The sequence below is a fragment of the Ischnura elegans genome, chromosome 12 (genome assembly GCF_921293095.1).
Source record: "Ischnura elegans chromosome 12, ioIscEleg1.1, whole genome shotgun sequence".
NCBI classification, from domain to species: domain Eukaryota; kingdom Metazoa; phylum Arthropoda; class Insecta; order Odonata; family Coenagrionidae; genus Ischnura; species Ischnura elegans.
The window spans coordinates 67,929,615-67,944,999 of record NC_060257.1 but is presented as its reverse complement, the minus strand read 5'-3'; the positions used below and the strand labels follow the sequence as shown (position 1 = coordinate 67,944,999).

General features: G+C 38.2%; 1 protein-coding gene across 3 annotated transcripts in view; it reads left to right on the top strand.

The window, feature by feature from the left end:
* The window catches only part of LOC124169614, a 134,463-nt gene that overhangs the window by 81,742 nt on the left and 37,336 nt on the right, over positions 1–15,385 (top strand). Inside the window, exon 1 of one of the 3 annotated variants that reach the window (XM_046548257.1) lies at positions 3,583–3,667. The exons of the other annotated variants lie outside the window; for them this stretch is intronic. The gene's annotated coding sequence lies outside the window, so the exon portion shown is untranslated. Of the gene's footprint in view, positions 1–3,582; positions 3,668–15,385 lie in introns of those variants that run through there. 3 annotated transcript variants of the gene reach the window in all.

Genomic DNA, 15,385 nt, shown 5'->3' with positions numbered 1-15,385 from the left:
GATGTAAAAGAGAAGAAATACGTAGCAATGAAAACGATTGCGGATAAGAGAGAGGAACGAAAAGCTGCGTCAAACCAATCTTAGGATTGTTGACTAATGATGATAATGATACTCGATTTAACACTAACACGATATTTTACAAGAACAAATCCGATTTTAACCTTAAAGAATACATGCAGAGATAAGATAAGAACCCTTCTTGAGGACAGATGTAGCCGCTTTGGTCAATACTCTTGCCCCAAAAAGGGCGCACCCGTTGTGAAGCACATTGACATTTTTAGGTTATCGCCACGGCAACATACAGATGGCAGGGATAAGGCTAATGCGATACAGCAGGGGCAAGTGAGCAAAGTGAGCAAACGGCCCGATAACCATATAGCGGTGAGCGGGGAAAGACCATTGAACCGTGGCCTGAGTCGAAGCCGAGGGATACGAAAAGGGGCTATTGAATTCACTGCTCCCTCAAGGCACTGTTACAAAACCTAAAGAAAAAGCCGATCTTCGTTCCACCATAATTTGAAACTTCCACAAAAATTGTTTTGTTTTTCGCAAGGGTTTAACCAATTTAAACGTTGGAATTTAAACTATGCTTAACTTGGTATAACTTAACACACTTGAAAAGGTGAGTTATTTCATGAGTAATAGCTTTGGCAAAATGATATATTTTAGAGAAGTATAGACTTTTTTAGCCCTGCCATTAGATATATTTGCCAGATTACGGAAGGGTTACCTCCGTTCTATCTTTACTAATCACCACAAAAAGCAGATCAACGCCTGTTGATGTTGTTAAGAGCAAAAAAATCAAGCGTTTTGATCAAGTCCATAGTTATTAATTAGAGTCAATTCAGTTTCTAATTAATTTTCATGACAATAATATTCTTTTAACAAAAGCTTAAGCTAATTTTTCTAACGTTAAATGTTTCTCACATCCCCTGAGATGTATTATTGATTTTTAGTGACATATTATTGATATAATCAGAGCCAGAACTAAGACGGGGCAAGGGGAGCACGTGCCCCGGGCGGCAGATTTCAGGGGGCGGCAAAATTTGATAAGTTCATTTGAAAAAGATATTTAACTTTTCTAATTAAATTACTTGACAATTACTGTTACATTATAAATTATCAAACACTAATACTGATAAAACTTCTCAATACCAAACATACGGTGCGTAATTTCAACTACCGTATACTAAAAAAATGTCTTACGGATTTTTTTTATTCTAATGGTTGGGAAGGAAGAAGGAGGGAGCGAATGGGGGATGGGGGGTGGCAAACTGACCTTTGCCCCACCTGACCAAACTCCTAGTTCCAGCCTTGCGTATAATACGTCGTACTCTTGAAATTTTCCGGTCGCATTGAGTAAACCTTTGTCAAGTTTTCCATTAATAAAAAATGTACCTACTTCAGAGAAATTTGAGGTCAAATTCACAAATTGGAGTGAAAAATAAAGGTTATATTGTCTACTTTATTCGCCCTGAAAATTGTAGATGATAATATAAGATAGAGAGTAGAGAAAAATTTTAACATCATCATGCCGAAACATAACCTGAATTCAAGGGATACTATAATAAGCCTTCATCGGATCCGTGAATATTTTGTCTATAATTTTTACGTGTGTTATTTCAGTGATATTATCAACGTCTTCAGCCCCTAAATATGTTTCACCGTTAATGCACATTATTCCTATGATTTAATTGCATTGGTTTATTATTTCAATAACTAAAAAACATGCCTACAACTTATTTTATGGACTGAAAACGATTAAAAAATATTCATTTTACACAGACTATACGGTAAATTAAATACAATGGAGGGAGTCATTTAATTTTACACATACATTTATGATGAAAAAACCTGAAGGCGTCGTTGGGATGAAAGACTGCAGTACACTCATTTCATGTCGGCTACACAGAAATAGAGTTGCCCTCTAAGTAAAAACAAAACACAAATGAACCATATTTAATATTTACCACGATTAAATATGTTCCTGGAACTCAAGAAAACGAGCCACGTGTATACCAGATGTGAAAGATACCACTTAACTGTCGTATCCGATATATTTTTACCACACAGTATCGCTGGTAAAAAAAACAAATATTTGCAGGAAGCCAATTTCCTGTCAACATTAAAAGTAATCGCGTCACTCTAATCAATAGCAACGGGAGTATGATTTTTTGCGAAATGGAATGAGTCTAGGACCGAAGGAAATTGGCAACGTGAGTAGGAAGTAAACAGCCCATGTAGTGCTGGATTTTCTCCTTATCCCACCGTGACAAAGCCGTTTTTCCTTCTCCAAGACAAAATTCCAACGTACATACAATCTGAGTGCAGGATGAAGGCGGATAACTCTCCACTGGTGCACACCAGGAGCTAGAAAAGGATACGATATTTCGTTGAGGATGGTAGAGAAAGTAGTCACTCTAACGTCTTCGGATGTATATTGAGAAAAAATTTACGATAAATAGAAAATAATTCTTCACTTTAATATAATAACTTTCCGTTAAATTATATTATGCATTAAAAGATTCGGCGAAGAAATCTAATAGAAATATTAGAGTGGCTTGTAATGAATGATTCCCACCGAATGGCTAACTTGTGTATGGAGGCAGATATTCGTCATTGCTTCATCGCAACTCAAAAGGCATATTCAAGAATTAAGGAGATGAATATTACACAGTGGCGCTGCATGCAATATCTAAAGACACCAAGATATATTCAATAGGACGTTAAAGATACCACGTAATGCAAGCATAAAATATGTTCATATCCCGAGGCACCATTAGAAAGCAGTAGTAAACTATTATTGTAGATTCATTTGGAATCTAATGAACTGAGTAATCAATGGCGAACAATAAAAAAAACAATATGCAGTGCTGGAGGGCAAAAATGTTTTTTCGAAATTTAATACATTTTGGGAACTTGGGGAAACTAGCTATGGATTTAACAGTTAAAAAGGCATCATTAACAAGAAGTAAAAAGACAATACGGTAAATGCTGTAGAATCTAATTGAAAGGATTACGAAATCATAATTAAAGGCAATATGAATTATTCCAAGACAAAAGTTTTACTCGCTGCTGAATACGTATTTGTATCTCTAGGGAACAAGCTAAGTGTTCAGCAGGTAAAAAGGTCCGATGCAACGCTATCTTTACGGCTTATTCCACCCCACCTCCACCAAAAACCATTACTCCTTTCACGATACGAAACCCCGACGTCCAATCTGACCGTAACATGAAGGCTCCCCCACGGTTGAGTGCCAGGAGCTAGGTAAAGGGTACGATATTCCGGCGAGAATGCGGGGGTAGGGATATCACGAGGGTGTCTTTCGTGGCCGGAAGGGAGGGAGGGTAAAAGTGTGGGAAGGATGGATAGATGTATATATATAAAAGGGGAGATTGAGGGGAAGACATGTCTAGCTGAGGTTAAAGGCTGCTCGCGTCGAAGGGGTGGTTTCGGCAGGAGTCCTTGAGCAGGAGAGGAAGTAGCAGGGCGAAGAGGGGGAGTCGTCGGATGTAAGGCTCCTTTGGGTGAGCAGCGGGCTTCCTTGGGACGAGTCCCACAAGTGTGAGAGACCTCGCAAAGCGCACAACAACCCAAGCAGAGAGAGAGTGAGAGGGAACAGGGAGGATAGGAATATGGAAGCCAAGCAGAAACACGCTTGAATGCGTAAGTGATCCTTAATTTAATAAATAGCACAGAACACGTTTTACTTCCAGTATAAACACGTCGTTTCCCGGCGAATGATGTCTTTTAGTTGAATTCGGGCTGTCCACCTCGTCGGTTTTAGAGACTTCGGCATCAATGAAGAGTTTCACCCTGTGGACAGTCCGTTTTCAACTACAAGGCTTCTTACTTCCAGTTCTTCACAGTACAATACGATTTCACTTGCTATCCCACGTACACCTGAAGCCCTTAATTTATAGCAACATAGAGAATAGGATGGATGCCAATGCGTAAATGATCCTCACTTTAAAAATTTGCACAAAGCACCTCTTGCTTCTAGTTTCACGAAGCACTATACCATTTCAATTGCTATCCCACATATACCTAAGTATCTTGATGCCGGATGATTACCTAATTTATGGAAAAATAGGATAGCATGGAAGCCACTCATAGACACGTTTCAATACGTAAGTGATCCTTACTTTAATAAATAGTACAGAGCACTTCTTACTCCCAGTTTCTCACTGCACAATACAATTTTATTTGCAATCCTACGAACATCCAAGGACCTTGAATTAGGAAGGATGAATTTGAAGCATGATTACCTGATTTAACAAAGTGGAAGAATGGAAGCCACTCATAGACATGCTTGAATGCGAAAGTGATCCTTAACTTAATAAATAGTACAGCACTTATTACTTCCAATTTCTCGCAGTACTATATGATTTCACTTGCTATCCCACATATCTCTAAGCATTGGTACTATATGTAATTTTTGACTTATGTATGGATAGAAAAATTCGTCAGAAGCAAACTAATACCGGATATTCACTATGCATCTAATTACAAGTAATCAATTGAGTACAGTAAAAAACAATATCGGATATTGTTTTTTGGTTGTATGAGAGGGAGGATGAGAATATAGAAGCCAAGCGGAAACACGCTTGAATGCCTAAGTGATCCTCAATTTAATAAACAGCGCAGCACCTCTTACTTCTGCTGCTTGGGGTACGATTACGCCTGTTTTTCAATAAAACCTGTGGACCTTCAAGCTGGCCCGTCTAATAAGAGTGAAACTTCTCACTTACAGACGGTGACAGTCCACGAAAATTGTTCTTACGTCAAATGTTATTGGAAGAAAGCTTCATTACAGGTGAATTAAGTAATAGCTTTTATTCCAAGTGAGGGAGAAAGGGAGTCAAAAATGGGGGAGTCTCTTTAGAGCTCAGATACATAAGAAGTCAAATCAAAACCAGAAACGTGGAAATCAAAGGATGACTAATATGTATTCATTCGTTTAGATAAGTGATTATAATTTTCAAAAGACATAAGGCATTTTTTCTGACACCAGGCATTCCAATATTCTACTAAGAGCAACTTCAAATACTCATATATTTATTTCTACAATTCCAATCTAATTACATATTACAAACACTAAATAAAAGAATGGTATAACAAGTGAAGTTCAAACCTAAACTTCGCCGTTAGACTCCAGTAAGCAAATTCGAGTTAATGCTTGGAATAGTACAATTTGTGATATTTCGTCTCAATAAGTTTTAACGTCTCAATATAGCTTTTCAAATGTAATCACATTAAGGGATACATGTTGGAGTGGTGGCCACAGTATTAGTTTAAAATCCCCGGCGAATGCAGAGATTATTTGCCGGCCTCGGTGGCGTTGGGGTAAACTCCTCGCCTGCCAAACAGTAGGTCGCGGGTTTGAATCCCGCCGGGGTAGGTGGTCCATATCCAGGGAATAGATGTTTGCGTTGTGCTATGTTAATCCTCCGTAGTAAAGGCCTCCATGTTCTGTTTACGGGGAAGTTCGAAAATAAATAAATGAATTATCACTAGCACTTTCATTCCTTCTTGAGTACTGTGTGCACTGTGCTGGGGACTTGAAGTACAACGCTCCCTCGGATGGGACTTAAAGTCGTGGTCCCCTTGGGGCCTTTCGTTTAGAGTAGGCTAATGCTGACGCTAGGTTTCCCTCCACCCTTCCTTACCTATCCTTTTATGTCGCGCAAAAGGCCTTAGCAGTCGATCGCCTCCTCCATAGGAATAAGATGACCGACCGAAACCTTAGCATAAACAAAACCAAAGCCCTCAATATTCAGCCCTGAAGCAGAGTGCCGAGACGGTACTTGAAACGTTGGCCGATATTAAAACATTAACCCGGCGGGAATACCGAGAAACGTTTACCCACAAAACCAAAGCTGTATGAGGGACCAGATAAGATAATATGGACGCCGAACAGAAATGCACTTGACAGTGATCATTACTTTCTCAAGTCTCACTTAAGTATCTGCTTCCACCACTTCTCAGTTAACCACCTAGAGCATTATAACGGCTTCATCGGTCTGACAGAACTTCTGATTAAACCAGTTTACAATGGTCTCGACTTGTACGATATCACCAGCCTTTTATGAAAAAGGCAATAAAGACAGCACACTTGGCTAACATTTAGCGCCGTGTGCAGCCTATAATGGGATAAGAAACCTGTACTCCGAATTTAATGCATTCGAGAATGCATATCGATGGCTAAGTTCTAACAACACGTATCTTAAATTCGGCCGGTTTGAAACAGGTATCTTAAGCAAAGTGTAATAACATTAAAAAAAATAAAATACAAGCAAAAAAACAACTCTTTCTTTGCAAATGAAGGCTTCTTTTTCAGTTTTATGAACTTTTGGTTTTTAATTTCAGTGTACAAGTAAAAAAATTAATCGTTTTTTTGCTCTCCTGAAAAGTTGCTATTTTTGAGATACGTGCTGTTAGAACTTAGCCATCGATACATTGATTTCAGCATGATTTCTTTTTTACTACTACAATTATTTCATGATACTGTCGAGTTTCTACCAACGTTCAAAAAACACCTGTAGACCTGTAAGCTGACAATCTTCACAAATGTAAAGCACCCATTTAGCCTAAAATATTGTCGCGAATATGTTTTGATAGAAGAATAATACCTTACCGTGTTCGCTGCGGCATGGCCCACCCGCGGGTACCACAGCGTAATTTAATACACAAGGCGCGTTTTTTCAGTAAGTACCATTTTGAAATATAAAAATATACTAAACTTTTTGTGACAATTGTATTTTTGCATAAAAGCCTACACTTAAAATTATTTTTCCACATTATTCCCATTCATTCTAAAGAACTTATCGTCTCGAAAAACAATCTTTTGTTTACCGTCGTCATAGAAAATTGTCACCTCACTTGACGGACACTGAAAAACTGTTGTTTTTAGGGTTTCGAGGTCACCATGGAGCTGACCTCCTAGTTGTTTCTTCAAATGAAAAAAATTGTAGTCATTTGCCCCTTGGTAGGAACTGTGTGGAGGATGATCAAATTGTTCCCAACGGAATGATGTGCTTTGATCTTGAGTTCGATTGACTGCATGTGGAGGGACATTTTCATGCATTTCTTGACATTCCTTCAACGTTATGACGCTGAAAGTTAAGATTTTTAAACCAAATTGTCACAGGCTACGAAATATGAGTCTAGATTACTTTACACCTAAATTAAAACAGCAATTCGTGGAATGGCGTACCATAGTTATTCGAAAGTAAATCAGGAATAAGAGAACGAACCTATATTCCTATTCAGGCACTGATTCCTATGCACAATCTCAAATACGTATAACTTCAATTCAACATTCAAAACCAATGCCACATATTAAATGAGCGCATCCCACACTTTTGAACTGTCGCATTTTGTCTTTTTTCATGGCGTTATACTCGTTTAAAACTTACACGAGTGGGCCCATAAGAGCATTTACCTCTATCATTAACTTTTTATTTCTATTATTTGCCTTACATAATATCTGTATATCTGAGGGGGTACAGAGGTAAAGTATTTTAATTCAAGATGCAGGAAAATGACAACGGTGCACTCCACGTAACCTGAAATTTCAGGCGATTTATGTCGTAAAAAAGAAATGGGCGACCAAAAAAAAAATACCGTCGGAGCAGGAGTGCTGCGTCCTGCGTAGAATGCTCGACGGAAGTTGTCATGGCTACGCTGGGAAAACCTTGATCTTTTACTACATACGATTGCTCCACTTATTTAATAAAACGTCAAACCATAAGCTTGAATGAGTATGAGAAAATTACAGGTTTCAGTTAATCAGAGATCAGAGACAAAATTGTCGATATTTAGCTCATTAGTCTTTGGATACTTCCGTTTTTTACTATTTTACCTGTCTTTACGGTTTCTTTAGTAATTTACACACATGTTTTATAAACGTCCTGACTTCAAAGAGGCACAACAGGTCAAATCAATAAGAGAATCATAAGGCAATCAACATTATTTTGAAAGTATGTATAGCGGCATGCATAAAGATAGTGGTAAATTAATAAGGATAGAAACATGCATGACAAACAGCAATTATTAATTGATGCTAGCCTGTTGATCCAAGAATTTTCATAAATTCACGTAAACTGTTCAGCCAGGAAGCAAAGGAAACTGGAAACTAAAAAAAAACAATTACAAGTAGCGCAAATAAGACTGCTGAAAAACATTTTCTAGAAGTAACAGACACATCATACGGCCTGCAAAAACGAACGGTAACTAAAAGTTTTCACACGCGTCATACATATAACGGGACATCAGCACGTGCTAGTCGAAGCTACCTTTCTCAAATCCTCTTCCGATTACCGCACACTCGGATTATTACACTTCATGGAGAACTCTCCATTCATTTCTAGCAAAACATCAACTATATTTCCTCAAAATCTTTGTAAAACTTGGCATAGATCAGTATTTTAGACTTCAACCGTCATTGTCTCTTCCTCTCTACTAACTGTCTAAAATTTATTGAAAATATCTCTGTATACTTCTCGGCGTTACTTTGTTCCACCTAATTTTCCATATATTAATATGATTTAGTGGGGAACACACATTTAGCCTGAATAACTCGATTATTTTTGCCACCCCTAAAATGATAGCTCCAGCGATAGGTTCTCATGGAACAAAACAGTGATCGCTCGGCCCATCATTTTCTGAATCGCAGGCTCATTCCCGCCATTCCTTTCTCCATAGTTTAATCCCTCACTTTCCGCATTTACAACTGTCATTCAATTAAAAGCCAAGAATGGCGTTACAATCGCCATTAGCGGCTGTGGGTTCTGACTAGTTTAATACTGTACCAACCACAAATATTACAAAAGAGGATACTCAAGTCGGCCTCTACATGTGTTGTCAACCACTACGCATTTCAATGGGTTTATATTACACTCGCGTCGCTGAAGGACAAATTGGTCCGAGTTTTACGGGAAAATAAGGATTAATAATAATAATAATAATAATAATAGTTATAACAACAACAGGAATCACACCGTGCGAAGATCTACACCAGCTAAAAAAGCTAAACTTGGAGAAAACTCTACCAAAAATACAAAAGTCAGTCATCCTCGACACCTGTCATATTGTCCGACGGTTCCTTTCAATAGAATAATAACGGGAGTAATAACAAAACACAGCTGAACTTGACTTGGTCCGTTCACTGTGAACAATCCTTGTAAGATAGCAAGAGGGAAAAGGGAAAATAATAATAATAATAATAATGTCGTCTTTATTTCACAAGTGACTTTAGGACTAGGTAGTCATCTCTTACAATTAACTTGTTTGACAATCACATACATCCATGCCCTGGATGGTGTTCAAACCACCCAGGCGGGATTCGAACCCGCGACTCAAGGTTAGCAGCCGGGGACTTTACCCCGGCGCCACCGAGGCCGGCATTAATTAGGTATGTCAACCGAAATTTATATACATGATCATGTGATTAATCAAATTCATAACTCTTCAATTCCATTCTCGCAATTACAAGCATTACAATGCAAAATATTGGAAAAAAGTGGATCGCATTGCACTCATCACGTCGCCGCGGACATTTTTGAAATCACATTAAAATGCGACCGAAGAGGCAACAGAAATCAGCCTTCTATGAGATAAATTTGGGCCTCCTCTAAGCAGTCCTCTTGGTACCAATGATGGAAAAAGGGACGTGGCGAGTGATGGAAAATGGGATGGGATTTCCATCCCTGGAACCATCGCGGAAAGTGATCGCGTGGAATAGTCATTTTTCGTCATCATTGGAGCGATCGCTGGAGGTGTCCATCGAAAGGGAAGATAAAAAAAATGATCGCGTAATTTAGGCTTAATCCATTCCCGCCCACCGTAGCCATATGGCTACATCCTACCATTCTGAGCACTTGAGGCTCTTGAAGACAACCCGCACTCTTTTTCTGCTGTCAAATTGATAAAAATATGTTGTTGAAGCTTGCGTTGACATAAATCCAATTATTAGTTTATTTTTGAAGCCGGTCGAAAGAAGCCCATTGACGGAAAGAGACGGGTCCGAAACGGAAATTCAGTATGTATGCCCTTTGACTGTAAATTATTGGCATGTATCATCTACATACAATACCCTGCGAGCCACCTCTAGGGTGTTTGGCAGAGGGTGATAAATCACCAGCATGCAGCATGCAATAGGATTGCCACATACATACCACACGGTTCAAAAAAACTTTGCGCATAACAGCAAATTATACTACCAAAAGTAAACCGGAAATGGCATTGTATAGGTTATTTCAATTTTTTAGTTGTACAAAACTATGCTTTCCCTGAAGATTCATCCTATCTATAAAGGCCACTTGTAGAAATGGAACAATGTTAGATTCTGATCTCGTTACCATCCAGTGCAGGTAAAAGGCTAGGGTTAATTATGTAGAAAAAATGGGATTTATCACCAAAATATTTCTCTGGGATACTAAAAACAACCTTGGGAACATCGTTCTTAAACATCTTCACAATCTCAAGTAGAAAGTTTTCTGGGCGGAAATAATTTGAGAATATGGACTTGTAGGAAAAGCAAGCCAGATAAAGTCAGATCAATCGGTTATCAATTCGATTGAAATGCTACCACGGAAGCCACAGGAAGCGAATCAATAAGAACACCAACGGGAAGGAGCGTAAACGGGACTCAGGAGAAATGTTTTCCTCGGTGAACTTCTGTGGTAAAGACACCGCCCACCTCCTCTCCCAATAACTTTGATATGTCCTGCCGAAAGGTATAATATCCGGCTCGTCAAAATTGACGAGTGATGTACAGCTATTTTTAAGAGTTCACAGGGAATGTAGAGGAAACAAAGACGGAAAGGATACTGAGTTAAGACCAGTAAATAATCAACGATAAGCTATAAGAAATAGTAAAAATCTTACAAGATAAATTAACGAAAAAGGCATTTTAGCCATTCTCACGGCTTTTCAAGGCAAATATTACAATCTGCTGTATGAGTGACCAAATACCTAGGTTTTGTTTTATTTTTCAATTTATTGTCACACCAATTAAAACAATGCTATTTCCCCTTAACATTGAGGTATAATTTAACTTAACAGTCAAACGTGCACGAAAATCCATGCCCTGATTTGGGGCAGACAGAACTCGAACTCGCGACCTCTTGTGTGGTAGGCAAGGACTTTATTCCGCCGCCACCCACTGAGGCTAGCTATACTGGCCAGGTTCAACAGAAAAGAAGCCGACATTGGTCATTTTGTAATAAGCAATCAATGCCATAAAATATTTCTTTAATCGTGGAGCCGCTCCACTGCGCAGCACCTTAAAGTTTTGAATATATCTTACCGGAGCCTGAATTAAAAATATGAATCTCTTGTTTCCAGCCCAGGGCTTCAAAGTAGCGATTATTTATTGATGAGGGCGAGAAAATATCGCAAGTCCGTAGTGTAATTAATTTGAATTTAATGAGAACAAAAAAATTAATGAAAGATATTTCAAAGGACAAGAGAAAACATTTCCCAAGAAAAGTAAATGAAAACAGCTGTCAATGGAAACTAAAACTGAACAGATTTATCTAACCACCTATTTAATCCATAATATCCAGACTCTACGCGTGTGTTATGATGAACTTTAATTGTAAATAAACTTTTCTGGGGTATAAGCAACAAGTGATGGATTAATATTTGGAGTATGAGATGTGATCACATGTTTAATCATGATGGTGGATTCCAATAAGGCGTAAATACAGAGATAAATCAAAGACTTGATACAAATTGTCACATTTACACGGTAGCTTTCAAATAAATCCTCATTTCAGAGCTACTGGACAGACATTTTGCCATAATTGCGACCCAATATTAGAACCGGATTCTTTTTTCATATTTTAACCAGCAGTACATTTTTAACGACACTAAAAAGAAAACGATTTTAATTTTCCAAATTTAATTCCAGAAATTTAGGCATATTTCCTGCAAAAGACCACCCAAACAGCTAGTTATTCCTCTTTAGCTGCCTCGATACATATTACCTATCATTGAGTGAACGTCTCCTAATAAACAGCAGTTTCATTTCCCCATGTGTATCGATGGTCTCAATACGAAAAAAAGAACAGACGCAAGATTTAACTGACGAGTGAAAACATCGCCACCCTTGGTATGTGTATAATTTATTCATCGCTTGTGAACTTCCAGTTCAAAGGGCTCAAAGCCCACACTAGTATATTATCTTTTGTCTGTGCGTATATGTATTGGGAGACCAAAAAGCTGAGGTAGGAGTGGACAATAACTTCGAAATTGCTAATATTAAACATGGACGTCATTAATATGAATATCGAGAGTGATTTGAAATGATAGTGTTCAAAATGGGTTTTTGACGAACTCGTTCAAAACATTTACGCGTGATAAATCGAGGCATTAAAAAGAATCCCGTCAAAATAATTTACATAATTTCCATTGGGATGCTATATGGCATCTAGATAGTTACAATTTAAACGGGATAACAGATCTGTTTTCACACTGCCCTAAATTTACAACCAAACTCGAGTACTATAGGGCATGCGTTGAACTATAGGGTAACCGAGATAAATATATTTCTTGGCTTATCCCTAAACTTCGGCGTGCCGATGATATTGCACGATAATATCAATATCGTGAGTCATTTGAAATAACAGTGCCCAAAATGGGCTTTATAGCGTGCCCATTCAAAAAGTAACGTGCCATCAATCAAGGGATGACTCAGCAACCCTTCAAAATAATATACCTAAATTCCTTTGCGATCCTATTTGACAACAAGATAGTTAAAAGTTAAACGAGTTAACTGCTCCATTTTCACACTACATAAAGGTTTGCAACCGAAATCGAGCACTATAGGCTAAGCGTTGAACTGCATACAGTATACACAGATACGTACTGAACATTTAGCGTTTTACCTAGATAAATAAATTTCTTGGCTAATCCCTAAGCTTTGGCTCGTCGATGAAATAACACATCCCGCATCCAAGTGGTGATTCTCTGGTAAGTAGGGTTTCATAAAGTAAACAGCGTACATCGATGCAGTGGCGCAGCGAGGGGTGGGGTTTTGGGGGATAAACCCCCCCCCAGAGCTCAGTGAAATTTTTAAGTTTAATCCATCTCACTTAATTGGATTAATATTACTTATAGAATACTGTAAATATTAATAAAATATCCCTCAGAAGGCCGCAAAACTTACCATTTTGAACCATTTATATGAAAGTTTTTCTAGGGGAGGGCCCCCGCACCTCCCGCTTACCCTGCCAGGTATTCCACACCCACAGACACACAAGTGTTTTGCACCTAAAACCCCCCTAGCCTTAATTCCTAGCTGCGCCCCGGCATCGATGGCTAAAATGCAAGTGGGAGTGTAGAAAGGCTCCGTTGGGCGTTCGATTCTGACCGCACGTGGGTTGGTGAGGATTTCCCGGCGCCAGTTCCGAAATGAGAGCAGATCCCTATCTCCCCCGCGGTAGGAAGGCCGTTAAAAGGTAAACGAGGGGTTCACGGCTCATCCAGACCCGTGGGCCGCTCTCCTCACAATACAACTGGGAAACCAGAGCAAGGGGTGTGTGGAAAAAGATCGCGGCGCCCGAAATTGTGTGATTCATCTCAAAAGCATAATTAAGAAAGCATATTACGATAAAGAAAGGTAATACTGAACTCACTGCAAAATGGGCTTATGAACCGATTTCCCGAAAATGTACTGAAAAATTCTTTTCGTCAATTTATAAGTAAGTTCAACAGATTCAGGCTTCAATTGGTGGAAGTTAGACATATTTAAATAAATAAAAGATCGTAGCACTTTTCCACAAGAATTTATAATGCGTACAACGCGTTTCGGCTCACTGAGCCATCATATGGTACAAGACTGGTACCAGATGATGGTTCAGGGAGCCCAAACGCGTTGTAAGCATTAAAAATTCATTTGGAAAAGTGCTACGATCTTTTATTTATTAAAAAAAATGTATAAGTGGTAAATAATTGCTTTCGCAAATTGAACAGAATTTTTGACAAAAATTAATGGAAAAGAGTAGAAGAATTCAAACGATTGCGAAAACAGCACGAACGCGGAATTGTGGGAAATTGACGTCACAAGTCATACCGAGTAGCTGGTGCATTGTTTATATGTCATTCGCTGGGGTTGAACTGCAGAAAACTTAACTTCTACGCAAGCTATGGTTTCTGTAGCTCAAAAGAAGTGGTGCTTTATAAGCGAAAAAACTCGCCTGAAATGGTATTTGTCATGGAGCAGAATGAAAAGAAAAGGCGAGAAGCAGTCCTAGCTCCTTATTCGTTGATTTTTTGCTACGGTGATCAGTTTAACGTAAATATATCTATGTTAAATTGTAGATATTCAAAACCATAAAACTCCAATAGAGAGAATGCAATAACTAGTATTGTATTTTGACCAGTGTTTATGCGCCATCAGGACTAGTTAAGAGTCCAAAGACAATATAACGATACTAAGAATTCAATTAGACGGTAGTAACTCATGAGAGACGATTGAAAACGAAATTTTTTAAATGAATTTGAATGCTCATATTAAACTTTGTGCTTTCCTGGCGCACGATGTGGGTGAATTCTTCACGGGATTCCCTCCAGGTGAGCTGTTCAGACTCGTCGGTCGGCTCGGCGTCGGCTCTTACTGAAGAGCTAACTTTGTGGAAATACCGCAAAGAATTCATCCTCATTGAATGCTCAAATTGCGCCTACAATAAAATATTTGTAAGATTCCTCATAATGATTTATACGACCAAAACTTTTAGAACACTGGAAATAATTAGATCATGATGACGTCCAGATTATTTCGACCGTTTCGTGAAACTATTATCATGCAATTAATTATTCTGTGAAAGTTTACTAAGTTTTTTCTTGTTGTTTAGACATGAATTATTGATTCCTTAAAGTTAATCCAGAGGCCATTAACGCCTTAAGGCCGTTTTACACGGTGAATTTTTAATTCGAATGAAATTTAGAGCATGTTATAATTTGCTTGAATGACGAAAGTTTCCGTTTTACACTGTAATTCGCGAGATCATTCGAATGAAAATTCACCGTTTAATTTCAAATTAAAATTACGCCTTTAAATTGAATCCAATTGATAAAATACACAATCCCTTAAATTTCATTAATCCCTTAATTTTCAATTACTGACGGTGATTTAAAAGTCCTATTTTTGTTCTCGAAGGTATTGTCCGTAGATAAAAGTAAAAATTTGTATCACCAAATACGATTTCCACATGAATACAACCATAGAAAGGGAAGTAGACTGGAATTACGGAAAATGAGTGTCTAGTACAGTATTATTCGTGTAATTAAATTGATTAAAGATGAAACGGAAAATAAATACGCTAAATTATTAGATCAACAGGACTACAAATGTTAGATAAAATTATCTCATATTAA